The sequence below is a fragment of the Rhinolophus sinicus genome, linkage group LG01, assembly GCF_036562045.2.
Source record: "Rhinolophus sinicus isolate RSC01 linkage group LG01, ASM3656204v1, whole genome shotgun sequence".
Classification (NCBI taxonomy): domain Eukaryota; kingdom Metazoa; phylum Chordata; class Mammalia; order Chiroptera; family Rhinolophidae; genus Rhinolophus; species Rhinolophus sinicus.
This window is the reverse complement of record NC_133751.1, coordinates 41,574,065-41,596,319: the sequence shown is the minus strand read 5'-3', so window position 1 is coordinate 41,596,319 and position 22,255 is coordinate 41,574,065. Positions and strand designations below refer to the sequence as shown.

The window sequence follows — 22,255 nt, the reverse complement described above, 5'->3', positions numbered from 1 at the left end:
AACATTGTCATGAATATTTCCAGTGATGTTTGCAATAGAAGTTATAAAATTATATCATTTTTAGTTATAAAATTATATCATTTCTCAACCTCTAATGAATTAATGAATAAAGACATTGATGATCAAAAGTTTCCCATAGTGATGAGAAAGATAAGCAGACATTATGTGCATCCTAACTACTTTAGCAAAAAATAGGTTTGTTAAAAAAAAAAAAAAAATTAAATCTGAATCTAATGAAGCTTCTAAATCTAATTGCTAATAAATACAAGAGACAGAGAAATATGTAAATGATACCAGGGTGTATCATCCACAAAATACAGACTGTGGGAAATGCTATAGGACACCTGATCCAGTTTATTCAACAAATATGCATATATTACAATAAACACAAACAAACAGACAAACAAACAAACAAAAAAACAGGTGAAGGAGGAACATCTACACCAGGATTGCTTATCCTTATGCTATTGACATTTGGGGTTGGATAATTCTTTGTTGTGGCAGCTGTCCTGTGCATTGTAGGATATTTTAGCAGTATCTCTGGCCTCTACCCACTAGATACCAGTAGCACCACTCCTTTAATTGACTCAGTCACTTTGGGCTTCTATAACAGAATACCGTACACTGGGTGGCTTAAACAACAAATATTTATTTTTCACAGCTCAAAATGTTAGAAACTTGAGATCAGGGTACCACCACAATCCTGATCACCAGGGTTCTTGGTGAGAGGATTCTTCCTCATCATTGTCTCCTATGGCATTTCTTGGTGGAGAGAGAGAGAGAGAGAGAGAGAGAGAGATCCTGTCTTTTCTCTATTTCTAAGGGTATTACCCATCATGAGGGTCCCTTACACATTACCTAATCTAACCTAATTACCTTCCAAAGGCCCCAACTCCAAATACCATCACATTGGGGTTACGGTTTTATCATATGTACTTTGGGAGAATACAAACATTTAGGTGCATCACAGTTATAAAAACCATACACGTCTCCAGACTGCTAAAATTGTCCGTTACAGGGCAAAATTGCCCTCAATTAAGAACTATGGCTGTAGACTAAATGAAACATAACAACCAATCACAAAATATAGGTTCTACTAGGCCTTCAAACAAACTCTAAAAAATGAGAAATTGTGTAAAATTGAATACTAATTGAAGATCTGTTAATATTATAAATTGTGTTTTAGGTGTGATAATCGTATCAGTATATTTTCAAAAAGTGTCTTTACTTTCTAGAAATACATACAGTAATATTTGTAAATGAAAGGTTATCGTCAGGGATTTGCTTCAAAATATTTGGGAGGAAAAGGAGAGTGGAGCAATGGACAGAATAGTGGAACAAGATTAATCATTAGCTAATAATTATTAAAATTGAATAATGGGACTCATTATACTATTCTCTATTTTTTGTATATATTTGATATTTAGAATATAATCTTCTCATAAGTGTGGCGTGTATAATAAGATGATGTCCTGAAATTTATCCAAATTTCTAAGAAAGAGGAATTTGGCTTTGGACAAGTCTAATGAGGTTACTTTTATTCACTGATAGATAGAAAGAGGTGCATTTTCACAGAAACATATGGATTATTTCATTATTTGACTTATTCCCAACCCAAATTAGCTGAAATAGCTGAGATTCCATCACCTACTAAAAGAGGCAGATATGTACATAATTAAAATACAGTCATCTAATTGTCATATTAGAAATGTAAGTTCTCATGATAACAAATAAGGATTTGCTACTGGGAAAGTTCAGAAAAAAGTTCATAATGGAGAATATTTGAATTTCATCTTGAAAGATGATGAGAATTAAAATTTATACATGTTGGGGTGGCCGGTTAGCTCACTTGGTTAGAGTGTGGTGCTTATAACACCAAGGTTGCCAGTTCCATCCCTGCGTGGGCCACTGTGATCTGTGCCCTCCTTAAAACAAACAAACAAACAAACAAACAAACAAACAAACAAAAAAGTTACAAATGTTTGGGAAAGGAAAGAAGGTAGAAAGTAGTGACAGCATCCCATGTAGGAAGAATAGTATACGTGAAGGTCTGGATTTATGAAACAACTTGGTGTTCTCAGTGGATCAGTGTCAGTGTGTCTTCATGACCAGAGTGCAAGGCAAGAGTGGTCAGCTATAGAAAACCCGGGAGAGCAATCCATGCCGTATCACACAGGGCCTTCCATACAAAGCTAGGGAGATCACACTTTTTCTTATGGACAATCTGAAACCAGAGAAAGGTTTTAAACAAAAGAGAAAGAGTATAGATTTTATTTTGGAGTAATTGATTGGTTATAATATACAGCATGGAGAATGACTTAGTCCAGATGAAAGGTCACAAAGATGTGAGTTACACAGTGACAGTTAAGTTTGAGAAGATGGAGTAAGGGCCACAATATAAGATTTCATTTGTTTATACTTTTCCCCAGCATTAACCTCAGTTTTATATGGAGTTCTAGATCATCGTTTTCTATCTCATCAAGGCTCCTCTACCTCAGGATCTCCACTGAAACTTACCTAATGACACATGCCAGAACCCTGTAAGTCATCTCTTTTCCTTACATACCCAGCTGATTTCTGATGAAATTCACTTCATCTTTTCAGTGTCTTTTCTTCTGTGTTGTGTGACCTTAATCCCTATAACTTCAAGGATATGCTATGATATTCTTGTATAATATAAGGCAGGGTTGAGAAATAGGTTACTTTTCTTATCAGGTCTAATTCAGTTTTCTGAACAGAGGAGGACTTCAATCATGGTGATTTAATGTACTTAAATGTCTGTGAGGCTTAGTTCAGTGATGGGAACTTAGTAGACACTTGATTATTCCAGTGTAGTTACATAATTTCAGGTTATTTTGCATTATAAGCAATAGCTAATTTAAGAACAACAGACATGTCTTAAAACAAATCAGTTGACGAGTACATGGTGGGTGTCAGTGGGGTAGAAGATCCTTAAAGTCAGAGGTGATTTGAATGATTTTTTTCTCCCCCCAAACAGTTTATTTTAAAAGGGAACTATCTCCAATATTCCAATATCATAGATTTTTGTGCCTATGAGTAAACTTGGCATTGCATGAATTAAATAGAGCACTGCAAGAAAGATAATCTCTAGATTGCAAATATTCTTGAATTCAACTATATACTTTATATTAAGAAACATATATGCCCTGGGTATGGGAGGGGGAAAAAATCCTCCAAATGAAGTGGTGCGTGGGTCATAAGCAATGTTCTGGCCAAGGGCTGTATTCTGAGAAAAAATTCAATCTACTTCCAGAAGTAGAACACTCTTTAAAATAGAGACTTCCCTTCCGCTATTCCCACATTATTCATAAAATTAAAGAGATCTTCAGAAGCGACTCAAGCATGCTAACATAATCAAATAAGCAATTCTATATCTATGTACATATACATATGTATATATGTATTTTATGGGTAAAAGTTGCTTTGATTATATCAAAGTGACTTAAAATGGTACGAATTAGCAAAATAAGTAATGGAATTTTCTCTAAATGTTAGTTTTATATCATTAAAAGGGAAAATACGAAAGAAACCAAATAATACAGGGAGAGCTTGATACAACCATAGAATTTTCCCAAATGGAGATGAAGCTGCCTCAAATAGTTGCATGTATCCTCTCCTGCATGAACATACCTACACCAAAAGTTACTTTTGCCATGTTAACATCATCTTTCTCAATTGTCTTAAAAAAATAATAATAAGGGAGTGGGTTTTTAGTGTCAGGATACAGATCAAATATGTTTAAACTCATAGTGAATCATTTAAAGAAATATATGTAATAATGGGAAAAATGGTTTAGTAATTAAAGTACTTCGCAGATAAAAAATGTTTAAAATATAAATTTCATTATTCAATCTTTAAAAAAAACTTTTAGACAAATGATTTACCAATAAGAATAACTAAATTAGTACAGTAACTATATTAAATCATCTTTAATGATATTTATAACTTTGAATTCTCTCCCTCCACTTGCTCTGTTTCACATCTAGCTATAAGTCATTTCATGGCACATATATTTCCAGAATTTAAGAGTGCAATACACATTTTCAAAAGCTATACCACATACTTCCATTCCCTGAGGGAATATTGCTCAGCATGCTGACAAACAAAAATATAATCTTTGTTATCCAGAATTTCCCCTTAAATGAATTGTAATAGTGCAATTAATATATTATGGGGTGCATGTTTAATGATTTTCAGGCTGTTATAGTGACTTTTCTACACTTTCAAAACCCACTGGCATGAAATACATTCCCATCTAACATTCTATGATTATTAAATGTTAAATGTTATTAATATTATTAATATTCTATTTAATGATCAGATTATATTAATAAAACATGCTCATAAAGGTTACAGGATTAATCCTTCAATGATAATTCATTTAAGCATGAGCCCAGTCTCTACTATATGCATGTACAATTTCAACCATAACTACTATAAAATATCTAGAAGAGAGATAAAATGAAAGAATAAAAATACATCTTAAAAAAAATGTTTAGTTATAAAGAACAAGAAGTACGATTACTACTTTTTTTTTTTAAACTGGAAAGCAATACATAATTTCTTAAAGACCAATGAAATGGAGTCTGTAGTGTGACAATATTTGCTTTTTCTAACTAGTAAGAAACACAGTAACATACTTTTAAAATGACTGTAAACAAACCATGTGAATAGAAATGAATCCCTTTTTGGTTTGTGAAATTCTACAAGGAGCTAAACACATTTTCCATATGCTACATGATTCAAGTAGTAGGCTGTGGCAAGCTATTATGTAAGATAAACACTCATATCCATTTCTACCCAAATTGGATACAAATCAGAATAAAACCACAGATACTAAGATTCTAGTTGAAAATAAGCAACCAGAATTTTTCATCATAATTTAAGAGAAAAACCTTCATTTTGGGTAGCTGCTGATATAACTTAAGTTAGTTGATCTTTAAATATAATAGAAGCTTCTCACCTTGATAGATTTCTTTACCTTAAAACAAATTGAATACAACAAAAATATTTTCTTTACATTTTCATGAGAAGGATAATTTCTTCTATTGATTTTCAGACGTTGCTCATCTTTTCCTATTTTTCTTTTGTGTACTGAAAACCATTTAGTTCCCTGCTTACATAAAATACATTCCTGTATTTGGAGCCCTTTTCCATATTGTTTTAATATTGAACAGAAGAAAAAAAAGACAAAAACCAGCCATGCTTTTATGTTTCATCACACATATTTCCATATATTACTTAGTTCTGAGAACTTGCTTACATATTCAATCATTAACCCTAAGTAGTCCAGAATCATTACGAGGAAGCAAAACTACTATTGTACCATTTTTTTGACATACAAATACTTTGTCTTTTAAAATATTTCAGTTAGATCAATGCTTCTGATGGAAGTTTCTAAGCCCCAAATCTTTGTATTCCTATGTAATGTCACCAAAATTGAACCTCATTTAAATGGAGGTAAGATTTCTAAAATATGTACTATATCAGAGGACCAAATGTGTCTCTGCTTCTCAGTTATGCACCCATATTTTTCAGATTAGGGAAGACTGGGAATGAACCACTAGGTAGTCAAAAAGCACATTTCTGGTAGAAAAAAAAGTAGGTGGAAAGAAACTGAGAAAATACATTGAAGAGTTTCCAAATCAAGGGTCTTTTTCAACCACAATGAATTATCCCTTAGTGAACCACTCCTAGTCTTACACACAACTGCCTTAGTCTAATTCAGAAAAATTTCCTTGCAGAAAGAATGGACTGTGTTATCAATTCAATAAATCATCATTTTATTTGCATATACACAACATGTACCTCAGTATGGCATGTAGAGACATCAGACCTAATTAAAATAGTATTTAATAGAAATCATTTTAGTAGTTATCATGTTTAAAATAACATTAATTCCACCCTCATGCCTATCTTCCCTCATCTGTAACCATTTGGATCTTATAAATGTAATTCATACAGTCATCTTGACCCACACAAAACACAGAGACTACTAGAAGGAAAATGTAATACATTATTGATGACACTAATGAAATTACAACACACATCACTCATTTTAATGGGTCTATTTCAATGACACATCATGGTGACCAGGAAAGAGCAGCACCAAATTCAGAAACCTAATTAATAACTCCCGGCAGCATCAGTGAAGGAGATGAAGCGTCTCTACTCAACTGACAAATCTTTCCCACTCAGCTAATGCAAAGGAATACTGAAGAAAATGTATTTTGAAGCAAAGGTATCTAAAGTCTTCATGAGTCATTTCCTTGTGTGTGAATTAGCACATTAATGATGGGAATGATGACTCTCTTTTAAGTGTTTCTCTTATATTCATAAATGGGCATAGGATGACACTCATTCTAAACTTGAATTAACATTCGTTATACCCCATGTTGAGAAACTCCAAAGTGCAACCACACTAAATAAGGGCATGTCTTTCAAAATTGACTGGATATACATGCTGAATGCAGAGAAAAAAGGCCAGCTCAGTTTCTTACAATCACTGCTAACTCTTTTCGGGGATTACCTAAATGTACCCCATAGTTAAATTGGATTATTTATATCAACATTAGAAAATATTATTTGATACTTTCTCCATGAGAATTCACAAAATATGTAGCTGTACTATGTCTAGTACACATTTTCAGCTAAATTTGAGTTTGGTCTATACTAGCAAAAGCAAAATGAGAATTAAGACCATTGTTGATATTGTCAAGCCATAAACTCACTCTGCAGACAACTCTGAGGCAAAAAGACACGCGTGGTAGATTGTTTGCAAAAATGGCTACAATGTTCTCCTTATATGCAGACCAATTCAAAATATGACTCTACAGCTCTTTCTATAAAGAGATGGAATTTATTTCCTGACCTCTTGAATCTGGTTTGGCCTTAATATTTGCTTCGACCAATAGCATGTAGCATACTTGTATGTGTTGAGCCTATGCCTTAGAAGGTCTTGGCATGTTTCCTCCCATTCTGTGGAATCTTGCCAAGCCACCACGTGAGCAGTCCTGTATTAGTCTGTTAGAGAAAGAGAGAACACAAGGAGCAGGGAGGAGCTATTCAGCTGAGGCCTTCTTATCCTAGAGCCCCAAGCCAAGTTGTCAGGAGAAGCATTGGGTTGCAGACATAAACACAGTCGAGATATCTAGCCTGAAGTAGACCAGAAGAATCACCAACTGAGTGCAGCCTAAATGGCCATATTAAAGAATTACGAACAAACTATATAGTTGCTTTAAGCCACTAAATTCCGGGATGATTTTCAATGAAAGAACAATTGATATAATTTGGTAGTGTTTTTCTTTCCTGTGGCAAAGAAAAGACTTAGGTTGCTATAGGTTAGGCATCAGTTATCTCTTTCTATTAATATCATTGATACAGTGCAATGCATGATGTGGGTGTGACAGTTCTTTAAAAGACTGGATAAATTCAGAATACACTTTTGGAAAATTGTGCCAAATATTTCTCATGAAGTATGCATTACAAAGTTAGGATATTTACATTGATTCATTAGAAGTTGAAAAATGTGTTTGTAATGGTAGGTGGGATTTTACCACTAAACAGAAAAATAAGTTAATGATCACAGCATCATATTTTTTTTTTCAATATGGATCATCTTACTGAGTTACAGCCCAAGAAAGGGATAAAATGATTGATTCTGCCTGTTCCTATTATGAGTACGTATGAAATGAAACAGACAAGAGCAGACAGAGTAAACAACTGTACTGTATACAGTTAATGGCTCAAACTTCTCAGTCCATCCAACTACATTTTTCCTCAAGGGAAGTTTACTGAGAAAGAGAATATCTCTTAAGATATTCAAGGCAGACTCCTCTTGAAATCACAATACTTGATGGTTTATAAACAAAGAAAACAGTTCCACTTCTACTCTCACAACTTTCCATTAAATCAAAAAGGGACACATAAATCAGACAAAATAAAATAAACAAACAAACAAACAAACAATCTTTAGCACCTTCCAGAATTTGGATAAGATGGTGATACAGTTGATAATTTTTTATTCACACTCATGTAATTGTTTTTTTGTTTTATTTCAATTTCATCATTGCTGTTTTCTTTTATCTTACCTCTAACTATATGCATGACCTAAATCTCAATATTTAGATCACTTTTTTTCTTAGCTTATTTGAAACTCATTTTCTTTTGGCATTTCAGATTCTACTCAGCAGCAGGTAGGATCTGTCACCTTCCAAGGACAACTTTATTTGAATACTCTATAGGCACTTAGCAATTAACACAATTTATTTTCATTTTCATCTGTATCCCAAATATTTGCATTATTCTGTCCTTACCTCATTACCTTTATTAAACAGCAGTGGGAAGTTCACAATACCAAACAAAATTCAGCTTTTTTAAAAAAATTATTTTTTAAATCTATTTAAATTTATTTTCTGATCCCACTAATGAAAAGGATGTGAGCTATTTGTTTTGAAAATACAAAGGCAAAAGTTTATAACCTAGTATGTGTCTATTTCAACAAAATGAGTAAGTAAGCCTATTGACCTTTTTTGCTTTATTCTACTCAACTGCCCTTATTAAACATCTAATATAAGTAAGTCATTCTGTTAGTTGTTCCTGGGATAGAAAACTTTACAGTCTATGTTGAAAGACAAATACATAATGAATATATTAAAATAACATATAATGCATTTAGGGTATTACATGGTATAAAATTATTTAATTTTATATTTTACAAAACTTTTCACTTTATTCTATTCTATGTATATATTAGAAAACACTGCTTAGTAATAAGTGTTTTGTGTATCTTGTCTCTCTAATTATATCATTTACCCTATGTGCATATAGTGTAATATTCTGTAAATATTCTATGCCATGTTTACCATATGCCTTATGGTTTGTGGGTAAAGCTCCAGGAGTAGATCCTAAAGATATCAATTTAACTTCACTCATCTGATTCCAATTGACATAATGTTAATTTTGATAACACAGTCCCAATTAAGTCAGAATAATTATTAAACCAAATTGATTATTTCTGCAATGGGCATATGACCAAATCTTGGAAACAAAATTTAAGGGAGATTTTCTGCAGGATTCTAAAAGCAGTAGTTTCTTGTTTTTCTGAGACTACCATTGAAAGCTAATCATTTTTCTCCTTTTGAATAGTGTGGGTCACGGACATCAAATCTATAAATGCAATATCCATTTTTTCCAATAGGAAAAAAATCAGCCTTGATATGACACCATGGAAGGCCGAAGAGAAAGACAGAAAGAAACTTGTTTGGTCATATGATAGAGATGGTGAATCAAACCAATCTAAACTCTGCTCTTCCTCTTGACTTTCAGTTATGTGAGTTAAGCTACTTTACTCTTTAAGCCAGTTTAAGTAGGGTATTATTATACTTTCAATCAAATATGTCCACATATAATAACTATATAATCAAGTGATTATATAGTTATTGATTATATAGTTATTAACTAATATATTTGATGATATATTGATTATATAGCTATTAACTGTATAGTTTTTAACTACACATGTATTTTCCTTAATAACTATAGATTGTTTTTTCTTTTGACCAGAAAAATTTAGATAATACACTTAGCTGACATTTCAAAATGATTACCTTGAGGTAATAACTGTATGATTTCTCTTGAATAGCAAGTATATTATTCAAGATGATTTTAAAACTTCAAAATCAACAGAATGTTATATTTGTTTAATTTTACCTAGAATGAAAAATAAGTACAAAGTAGAATGATTGATCTATTGAAACTATGAACATTGATCACAAAGGATAAAGGTATTTAATAAAAAAATGTTTAAAGGTAAAATTACTCTCAAAAAACTAGAAAGATTACCTTTCACATTTTACAGAATTGTTACACATGTTAACTTACTAAATATTCACTTTTAAAATGTGACAAAAATAATGTTTTAAAGACACTATGTGATGCTCCTCTTTAGCTCAGTAAATTTTCTCACAATTTATTTGAGTATTACTATCTGTAACTATTTTTGCTACATAAGGAAATAAAATATTGTAGTTACACCTGTAAACAAATGGATACATATACAATTAACTAAGCAGATTAAAAGGAACAACTAAAATCATGTGAGTTTAGAAGTCCTATTAATTTTTTTCAAAATGTAAGTACTGGGTAGGCAAATTTCTTTTGGTTATGTTGAAGTTTATGGTAAAAAAAAATGCAGAACAAGCATTTGACAAAAATAATATCCATTTGTGATTAAAAACAAACAAACAAACAAAACAAAACAAAACTCAACAAAATGGGGATAGAGGGAATAGACAGATGTACCTCCTCAACATAATAAAGGCCACACATGAAAACCCCACAATAAACATCATATTCAATGGTGAAAAACTGAAAGCTTTTTCTCTAAGTTCATGATCAAAACAAGGCGTTGACTCTTGCCACTTTAGTTCAACATGGTATTGGAAGTCTTAGCCATAGCAATTAGGTAAGAAAAATAAATAAAACGCATTCTAATTAGAAAGGAAGAAGTAAAATGGCCACTGTTTGCAGATGACATGATACTACCTATACAAAACACTAAAGACTCCATCAAAACACTGTTAGAGCAAATAAATTCAGTAAAGTTTCAGGGTACAATATCAATACATAAAAATCTGCTGGGTGTCTTTATGTTAATAATGAACTATCAGAAAGAGAAATTAAAACAATCTTATGTACAATTGCATCAAAAAGGAATAAAATACCTAGGAATAAATTTAACCAAAGAAGTAAAAGACAGACAGATAGATAGATAGATAGATAGATAGATAGATAGATAGATAGATAGATATAGATATAGATATAAAACTATACTAAAACTATAATACACTAATTAAAAAATTGAAGAACCAGCAATAAATGGAAAGAAATTCCATGCTCATGAATTGCAAGAATTAATACTGTTAAAATGTCCATATTACACAAGCAATATACAGATTCAATATGATCCCTATCAAAATTCTCAATGGTATTTTTACAGAAGTGAAACAAAAAATCCTAAAACTTGTATGGAACCACAAAATACCCCAAATAGTGAAAGCAATTTGGAGAAACCAAAAAACAAAAAACAAAGCTGGAAAAGCATCACATTCCCTGATTTCAGACTATACTACAATACTACAGTAATTAAAACAGTATGGTGTTGGCATAAAAACTGACACATAGATCAATGGAACAGAAGAGAAGTCCCAGAAAAAAATAAAAAATCACATATGGTCAATTAATTTATGACAAAGGAGCCAAGAATATACACTGGGGAAAGAACAGTCTCTTCGATAAATGGTGCTGGGGAAATTGGACAGCCTCATGGAAAAAAATGAAACTGGACCACTATTTTACAGCAAACACAAAAATGAACTCAAAATGGATTAAATAATTGAACAAATACCTGAAACCATATTTTATGAAGAAAAATAACATAGGTGACAAGCTCCTTAACATAGATCTTGGAAATGATTTTTAAAATCTGACACCAAAAGCAAAAGCAACAAAAGCACTACTCCAAACCAAAAACCTTCTGCAAAACAAAGGAAACCATCAACAAGATAAAAAGGCAAAATATTGAATGGGATAAAATAATTGCAAACCATGCATCTGATGCAGGGCTACTATCCAAAATACATAAAGAACTCATAAAATTCAAGAGCAAAAAACCCCCACAAATTATTAAAAATTAGCAGAAGATCTAAATATACAGATGGTGAACAGGTACCTGAAATGATGATTAACATCATTAATCATCTGAGAAATGCTAATCAAAGTCATGAGCTATCACTTCACACCTGTTATACTGGCTATTATAAAAGAGACAAGAAATAACAAGTGTTGGTGAGGATGTGGAGAAAAGGAAAACCTTGTGCACTGTTGTGGGGATGTATATTGGTGTAACCACTATGGTAAACAGTATGAAGTTTCCTCAAAAACTTAAATGTAGAACTCTCATATGATCTAGCAATTCCACTTATGCGTATTTATCTAAATAAAACAAAAAACACTAAATAGAAAAGATATATTCACCCTCATGTTCATTGAACATTACTTACAATAGCCAAAACATGGAAGAAACCTAAATGTCTACTGATGGATAATTATGGTGTGTATGTATACCATATATATATATATATATATATATATATATATATATATTCATATATGATGTTATTAAGCCATGGGAAATAATGAAATCTTGCCATTTGTGACAACATGGATGGAGCGCAAGGGTATTACGCTATGTGAAATGTCAGATAGAAAAAGACAAATAATGTATGATCTTATATGTGGAATCTAAAAAATAATGATCAAAAAACAAAAATATTAGCTCCTAGACACAGAGAACAGATTGGGAATTGCAAGAGTGGAGAAGGTGGGGTGAGAGAAACAGGTTAACATTTTTATTTTGTTTCTTTATTTAGTTTAAATAAATTGAATACATTTTTTAAGTCCAGAGTCCAGATTGCAAGTACATAGTGGAAATATAAATTCTTTGCTTTAGGAATTCTAAAAGAAGATACATTCACTTGCACTCTCAGCCATGGGTGACAGTGTTGAAGGGGGTCACATTTACCCAATTCAAAATAGGTGTGATTTGCTTAACCTAACCATATTTAACTTAAGAAAAAACACACAAAAAACTTACTCTAAGCATGTACACTGAATGATCTCATTTATAAGAGGAATCTAAACAACAACAACAAAACAAAACCCAAACTCAGACACAGAGAACAAATCGGTTATTTGATAGAAACAGAAGCAAGAACATTATAACAGCTATGCTAATCTCACCATATTCAGAAAATCTAGGAAGAAATTTGAAGTAGAAGTCCATAGCAACCAAGGAAAAGTAATTACTTTGAGAGCTCATTCATGAAGTATTTATTAAGTACCAAATACTATGTGGGATACAGAAGAATGAGAAAAAGAGTCTCAGTTCCAAAGAGGCTTTTGAGTTTTCATTAAATGGAAAGAGTGGATAGTTTCAGAGCTATTGTTTTCTGCATATGTGGCTAACATATTTAAAATTAAACAAAACCTTGAACTTAAAGAATTCTACCGGTTTTTCTTACACCGACTTCAAAATAGAAAATAAATTTCAAATAATTTTGTTTTATTTTCCCTCCCTCAGTAAGAGACAATTTACAGATGGTGGAGATTGCTTGTCTAAAATGTGAAGATACTGAAAAGTGATAGACTGGTAAAGATTTGAATGCACATCATAGCTTATTATGCAATTTCTATTATTTTATTTTACACAATCACGTTAGAGAACTTTTCACTTTTATATAATTATGTGAGTAAGATGTAAACATTGTTTTCAAAAACATCTTTATAACACTAGCAATAATTACTACTGTTAATGGCTATAAACTTAAAATTAAATTATAATGTATATTTACTTTTTCCATTATTTTAGAAACACTCGTGAATATCAAATTAAAACCAAATGCAAATAATTTATACATACATATATATGTGTGTATATATTTCTACTAATTTGAGAAATAACTGGAATGTAGGAGGATGTTAATTTCAAACAAGCACATAATCGATTTTATTTAGGGTTTTTTTTTTAATTTTTAACTAAATTTTTAGGTATTTCCCCCTTTAAAATTGGCATTGACTATAAAATTCAAATTACTTATTTCAAAGGAAAGAAAAAAAATCAGAAAAAAGTATGCTGGAACTTGCAGTCGGTGATTAGCTTCAACACTAATCTCTCATGTATCTATAAACAATAATGAATATTATTGAATACTTGAACCCCAAACCAAGTAAATTCATGGAAAGGAAAGAGCAAAAATAATATTTTAATCCTTAAAGTAAACCAAATAATTGTGCTATAGCTACATTATCATGGAAGTTTTTAAATGATGTCTAGTTTTATTCTTAATCTTGCAAAATTTTGACATTACATTATTTTTAAAAGACCTCAATGGACCTCTCTACCAACCTCCATATAGCCAGGAAAACTTTACTTTTCCTTTTCAATGGAACTTGAAAATTGTTATTCACTTTCTAAATGGAGCTGAGGAACAGTGATAACAATTGTTATCGCCACTATTGAACAGCTGTGAATAAATGAAAACTTTGAGGATAAAACATACCAGCTTTGCCCTCCTGTGGTTTATTAACACATAAAACATCAGCTCAGAGAAAATCCTGTCTGACTGTATTTTGGAAACATTTCTTTTTCATTATTGCTATTTAAGTAATTATCACTTGCCTGTAAATGTTTTAAGATACATGTATATGTACATATATGTGTATATGTAAATGAATGCATATGTAAAATTATGTGCATATGCATATGAATAGATATATACATATTCATACATGTGTATATATATATTATATAAATACATACATATATATGTAGAACAGATTACATAAGCCTCTCTCTTTCTCTCTCTTTATATAGATCACACCGTGATCTTTGCTCTCTTATATATATGAGAGAGAGAGCGAGAGAGAGAAAGAGAGAGAGAGAGAGAGACTTATGTAATCTGTTCTACACTGGACTGTGAAGAAAAAAGTCTAATTTTATGTTCTCCTAAATTATATAACTGAACAGTAAGCTGCTTGTTATACTGTAAAACTTTACATGTATTAGTAATACAAATTGGTAAGAATAAAAGACAATGCAGACTAACCAAATGTATGATGTTTTAAGAAATAAAGGGCTGATTATCATATTTTCTGGGCACAAATGTAATTATGTCAAAATAGAAATCCCTGCATTACACTAGTCATGACTTATCTGCACTTTCGCTCTCTGCTATTTCAGTTACCTGTGGTCAACCACGATCCAAAAATATTAAGTGGAAAATTCCAGAAAAAAATAATCCATAAGTTTTAAATTGCGAGCCATTCTGAATATCCTGCCATCTTGTCCAGAACAGGTATCATTCCTTTGTCCAATGTACCCACACTGTATATAATACCTGCCCATTAGTAGCTGTCTCATTTATCAAATCAACTCCAGTGGTCTCACAGTACTTGTATTGAAGTAACACTTATTTTACTTAATAACAGCCCCAGAGCCATTCACATACCTTTTATTACAGTTTAGTGTTATAATTGTTTTATGTTTTTAACACTTATTGTTAGTAATCTTACTATACGTAAGTTATACATTAAACTTTATCACCTGTATGCATGTCTAGGAAAAACCATAGTATACATAGGGTTCGGTACTATCTGTGGTTTCAGGCATCCACTGGGAGTCTTGGAACCTATGCCCCATGGGTCAAAAGGACTACTGTACTTGCAGGCTGCAGCACATTTCCACTTAAGCCTGTCTGGATATCTGTTCTCAAATTAAGAACACTCTTCTCTGCATTTCAAAAGTAATGCCCACATTTTAACTCTCATGATACTTGCTTTATCAAAATAGGACTTTGTTTACAGAAGTCTAATTCCCTTTAATCTTCCTACTTGACTGAATAGTGTGAGGTTCACCTGGATACCTAAGTTTATATGCTTAATGCTGTAAAGGACACACCGTGATCTTTGCTCGACTGAGGAAGAAAGGATAATTTAAGAAAGGGAAATGTTTGAAAAGAAAACAAATTACATCTAAAAACTAGTTACAACAATAAAGATAAATGGAAAAATATGAATGAAATACTAAATGGTCAATGGCAAAATCATTTCTATCTGAGTCTAAAATCCATGTTTGAATTTCCCACAACACTAAGCTGTTTGACCTTTCAAGACCTATTCCTCGTTCTATGATCTGGAATATATTATAGTTATTTAACTTCTCTGAAACTCTTATTTCTCACTGGTAAAACAAGAAATATTACAGTCCTGCATTGCTTAACGATGAAGATCTGTTCTGAGAAATGTGTTATTCACAACTTTGTCATTGTGAGAACATAATAGAGTGCACTTACACAAACAGATGGTATAGCCTACTGCACACCTAGGCTGTATGGTACAGCCTATTGCTCCTAGGCTACAAACCTATACATATTGTTATTGTACTGAATACTGTAGACAATTGGAACACAAGGGTAAGTATTCATGTATCTAAACGTAGAATAGATACAGTGAAAGTAAAATATAAAAGGTACAAAATGGTACACACGTGTAGGGCAGGAGCTTGCGGGAATGGAAGTTGTTCTGAGTGAGTCAGTGAGTAAGTGAGTGAATATGAAAGCCGAGGACATTACTGTACACTGTTTTAGATTTTATAAAAACTGCCCCACAAGCCCTCCCCCTGGTTCCTTTCAACAGGTTCAGAAAAAGAACATGGAAGCTGTCAGTACTGATCCATGATCAGGGATATGGGCTGGATTGATTGGACATATTGAGGAGAAATTGGCTGTGGGTAAGGCATAGATCATCATAATAGTGAATGTCAGGAAGGAGTGAGAGGTGGCCTGAGCATCAGAAATAAGAAATCAAGATGGAAATGTAAAGGGAAATAGGGGATCATTGAGGCAATGGGGTTTTGGCTACTGCATATTGGAGCAGTGATCAGAATCAAGGAATTTTGTGCTATTCATAAAAAAAAAAAAAAAAAAAAAGAAAAGAAAAGAAAGAGGGTGTTTAACATAGACAGGATGTAGAACTGACAACTCAATTATTGGGACTTTGAAAATATGTGTTTGGTTCTGTTAATCCTGTCTGGCACAAAGAGCTCTCTCTGGCATTCAATTGATGGAAGAAATACAACTTATCTATGCTTTATGTCATTTCAACCTGAAGAGATTTCCAAAGTACAGGGACAGGCCGGCTCCACACTATCACAGAAAGCTTTTATTAAAGTGGCAGTCGTACTTAATATTTGTTAAGGGAGCTTCTGTGGACCTGTGTCCTTGTACAGAATCTTAGGTCCTCAACAAAGAATTTACAACAATATGCTATGAAGACCATCAAGCTAGATCTGAGAGGGCTGTAGTGCCCTCTCAATATGTAGCCCTGAGGGGACAGGCTCTTCTGTGCTGAGACAGGTCAGTAGCTGACAGGCTGGGATATAATCTGGACACTCAAAGTTGATGTGTTGTGAGTGAGAGGAAACCTATTGCTAAACCCCACAGATATTGCTCTCATCACAGGGAGGAAAAAAAACCCTTCCTGAACCACCACATATCCTTCCATTTCTCAGGAAATTCAGCCCCATTATAATCTTATGGGATTCCCGTGGTGTATGTGGTCCGTCATTGACTGAAATGTCATTATGAGGCATATGGCTGTATTTATACTCTAGAGTTTTTATAATCATTAAATGAGGTAAACCATGTAAAGTGCTTTGCCAGTGCCTGGTATCAACAGTAAATGCATTATGAATGGTAGTTACAGCTATTATTTGACATTTCTGGGTTTTTCTTCCTTGGGCACATACCTCTCCCCCACTACCTTGATTTTCAACTGACTTTCTCTCCTCAGTATCACAGAGTTGTGAGATCGTCAGATGACTTTTCCTCCCCAGGAAAGAGTTCATCTAAAAGAAACTTCCAGGGAACAAGAAAATGACCACATCTAAGGGTTTGCCAAGATATATCACCCCCTGAAAGAGTCTGTACCAATAAAACCAACTGCTCTTTTATATTTGACCATACCTTTAACTATCAAAAATGCCACCCATTCATTTTTGTTATAACCATTGTATTTCCCCAGTGCTGCTTCCCCCCCTGCCCAGAATGTATATATATAGAAAAGACTATTTTAAAGGTATATGTGCAGGTAAGACTAATCAGATGCCTGATAGGGATGATGCACACAGACTCTTGTACACACGTGTCTGAAAATATTTTGCTAAACTTTATTTTAAATTATTAGGGAAAAGATATCCTGGTCCATTGTTAGACTGATAAAAGCAGATTCCTATTATTTATAATTCTTAAAGGATTACGGGATATTAGTGAATAAAATTTCTTTATTTTCTAACTTGGAGTATAGAAGGAGATCCAACTACTGACTCTGAGAGATACCAATGAAAAGACATGTTTCTTATGATCTGGATGAACTAGACCATAAATTTGATGAATTTCAGACAGGAGCACAATTATTCATGTTTTGCCAACAACCCAAGGCAAATTTTGTTGATTTTTCCTCAGTGCGACCATGGCATGTGGCCAATGGTTTCATCATAGTACTGATCACACAGCATTGTTACTCTTCGATGGATACTTGTCTCTCCATAGGCAGAACTCCTCAAGAACAGAGAGTTTCTTTTTCATTATGTATTTCCCCATGTTTCTCAAGACTAAGTCCAAACTAAATTTGATTGCTACATGTAGAAAACATTAATTACAAACACAAAGTGGGCTCTAATAATTCTGATAGTTATGTCACAAAGTGACAGTCATGCCAGAGGATCACGGCAAAGGTGTACCCAGGGAACGCCCTAACCAGATAACTTTGGACACAGGGTGGAGTGTGAGCACCTGGAACGCCTTATCAGGCTGCAGATGGGTGCACTGCACCCCGTCTTGAGCATAAAATCAGAGCTCTCTGATGGCTCCTGGCTCAGGCCTCAGCTGATGGGCTGAGAGCCATATCTGCACTCCTCCCAGACAGACCCATTGACGCCTCACCTCCTGACTATCTCACCAGCCTGATGCTCAACTCTAGGCACCGTAGGGACTCTGGCTGAACACCACACTCTTTCTCATTCTTTCTAAGACTCCGTTTCCTTTGTCTAGCCCTATTGCTTGCAAACCTATGTGACCTTCTTGTGTAAAACCGCTTTCCATATATTTACCTTGCTTTGGGTTCAAGTGGTCAATAATCTTCATTATTTTTTACAGCTACATGAGATGTTAGTGTTGAAGCTAATCACTGACTGCAAGTTCCAGCATACTTTTTTCTGATTTTTTTCTTTCCTTTGAAAGAAGTAATTTGAATTTTATAGTCAACACCAATTTTAAAGGATGAAATACCTAAAAATGTAGTAAAAAAACACACAAAAAACTAAATAAAATAGATTATACCCTTGTTTGAAATTAATGTCCTCCTTCATTCCAGTTATTTGTCAAATTAACAGAAATCAAATTAGTATAAATATATACACACATATATATCAGCCCTTTATTTGCATTTAGTTTTAATTTGATTTTCACGAGTATAAAGCATATATACATTATATTTCAATTTTAAGCTTATAGCCATTAGTAGTAGTAATTATTGCTAGTGTTATAAATATTTTTTTGAAAACAATATTTACATCTTACTCACATAGTTATATAAAAGTGAAAATTTATTTAACATAATTGTGTAAAATAAAATAATAGAAATTGCATAATAAGCTATGATATGCATTCAAATATTTACCAGTCTATCACTTTTCATTATCTTCACATTCCCGACTATTAGAGACTATCCTCTGCTCAGAGACTTGGTTAATACCCGTGGTAAACTGAGTCAGTAGGACCTTTATTCTAATAAGGTCTGATATTGTGGAAAGACACAAACATGTGTGAGACTGCTATTTTGACAGTCATGTTCTGCCCACGACACTCCATTAATAATATAATAATTTTTAGTATTTATTGAGCATTTAATGTAGTGTAAGGAATATGCCACACCAAAACATGCTACTTTGGCATAATAAGTATTTTGAGCGGCAGATAATATACAGACAAGCTCTCCATCATCCCTCAACTCGAATCACTAGACAGGAATCTAGACTCTCATCAGCCCAGACATAGTACCAAGAGGAATCTACATAACAAACCTTACCAAGACAACCTTTATCATCCATTTGTTTCCCCCACTTATTTACCTTTCCATAGTTGGCCACCCTTGGAAACCTAAAATCATGTTTTTCTTTTTTTTTTGGTTCTTCTCACTTCTCTACCAATTTATTGTTCTTTGTTAAAATGCTGTATAAGTGTAAGTTCTAACTGAGTTATTCATCACTGAGTTTCTTGTCTGCGTGTGTGTGTGTTTCATGTATTAACAGACACTTTTTCTCTTATTAATCTGTCTTTTCAGTTAAATTTGCAAGGCCCCAGTCAGAGAACCTAGGAAGATACAGGAATAAGTTGATTTTTTTTCTGCCTTACAACGTGCTTAGCAATATTCTAAGCATTTTGCATTTTAACTCATTTAATTCTCAGAACAACTTAATGCAATAGGTCCTACAATGATACCATCTTATAGAGAAAGAAAATGGCTACAAAGAGATTAGCTTGTCCAACATCACACAGCCTTTAAGTGGTAGAGCCAATATTTAGAAAAATTATATGGTTGAAAGGGTTTTAATTTGAATTTCTGTCTCTGTATTTGGATTGATATCAAAAACCATACTCCAACAAGTGCTAAACTTGAAACTCGTGTCTAACAAACAGAAAAAACTTCCAAAGGAAACATGATGGACTTTTCCGAACTGCCAGAATATACTAGCAAACGTCAAACATAAGATATTTATAGCTTTGCCAATAGAAAAACAGCAAATACACTTGTCTCTCTATTCTATGGCAATGATTCCAGTTCAGAATCAAGTGAGATGGTCAGCCTGAGGATGTTGTCCGACAAAAAGGGGAGCTGATCCAGAGACTAAGCACTTTCCCACCCACCCTGGACACTTACGATCTGTGTCTCTTTTAATGTAACAATAGTACTGGACCAGCAGGTTTTTTAGAGCATAATAAAGACATTGTTCTAAAAGCAAGAAGAAAAATAAAGATACAATTTTTGTGCATGTGCTTCATAATCTTTGACTCTATTCCCTTCTCACCCACTGTATGTCTGTTAACGATGTCTGTCTCTTGTCATGAAGGAGAAAGAGGAGAAGGAAGAGGAGAATCAAATAATTAAGATTTTATCACTGATAAATTTTATAACATAAAATGTTTTAACGAATTTGTCTCAGTACAACTGCGATCTAAGTCCAACCTGTAGACTTTGGGATAACTGTTTCTTAATTTAAAGATAACACAGCAGGTAAATTGATGAAAAAAAATCTGCTAAAATACAGTAAGCAATTGAAGACAGAATGGGAAAACAGACACCCAAAGTTGTGACCACTCTACTAGGGAGGACAATAGTTTCCAAAAGAAAGGTCCAAATAAATGAGGACTGAAAAAGAAGATTGTGTTTTCTAAGTGGAAGTCACTGGTGATATGGAGAAAATAACAATTAGAATGCCGCAGGGGTAAAGTCCATGTGACAGGGCTAAAGAATAAATGGGTGGCACAGACAATAAACACGCAGGCCTTTGGGAAAGCATGTCAGATGAATGGAGGAGAGCGTGGCAGTGAACACTTGAGGGGGGCTTTTTTAAAAATTTGTTTTAAGATATGTCTTGGGAGTATGTTTTCAAAGCGAAAGGCAGAAATCACGGCAGCAATTAAGACTAATTATAAATGGGAAAAAATATGAGACTGAAAGGATTTGTGAAAATGGATGGAGCAATGCTGGGAGGTAGGAGAGAAAAGATCAAAAATAGAGGCTATCAGGTTAGCTTTGTAAAGGTTTGGAAAGGTCAACTTTTTAGCTTAGACAACAAGGAGGGAGGAAAAGATACATATAGTAAGAAATAATTAAGGGATAAACAACAGCATTGGAAGCAGCTGTGCTAATTCAGTTAAAATACTTTTGCACTCGATTTTAGCACAATACTTTTGTTGGGGCCCAGGGAATTCTGCCCCAAAATATCCCACGAAGGAATTGATGGCATATTGCATTACTTTGAATGAAAGTTACTTGACAAACAACTAGTACAAGAAGGGCACGTTGACCCTCTCTTGTCACTTTGAATGCAGGAAATGAATCTTCCCTCCTTGCTCTGGGCATAGGGGTGTGGGGTCAGGAGTTAGGAGAGACACCCCTATCACTGGAGTTAAGGAATCCAGGACAGAGAAGCTTGCATAAACAAACCTCTTTGCTTCTTTACTAAGTTACTATAACAAGCCATCTTTCTATTTAGATTCCTTACTAATGAGCACCCAAACCTAAGTATCTTTGTCCTGTCAATTCTTCTAAATGTATTGCTTCTTTGTCTAAAAAAGTATAAAAAACTGGCTGGTTCATTATTTCTGGGAGATAATGCATTTATTAAATTGCTGTTTCTGCTATTAATCTGATTTTGTGCCAATTTTATTATCAGCCCAGCCATGAGAACTCAAGAGGGGCAAAAGAGGGGATTGCCTTCTCCCTCCCACTTACTATTGTTCATAATACTCCAAGAGTGGTAATGCCCTGCCCACCCACTGCTGCAACTCTTGTACCACAGGAACTGCCATGATACTGACACTTTATTTCTCAA

At 33.4% G+C, this 22,255-nt stretch overlaps 1 protein-coding gene across 5 annotated transcripts in view; it reads right to left on the bottom strand.

Annotated features, from left to right (window-relative positions):
* Window positions 1–22,255, bottom strand: part of NAALADL2 (N-acetylated alpha-linked acidic dipeptidase like 2) — a 1,208,457-nt gene that overhangs the window by 7,861 nt on the left and 1,178,341 nt on the right. The gene's annotated exons all lie outside the window — the stretch shown is intronic.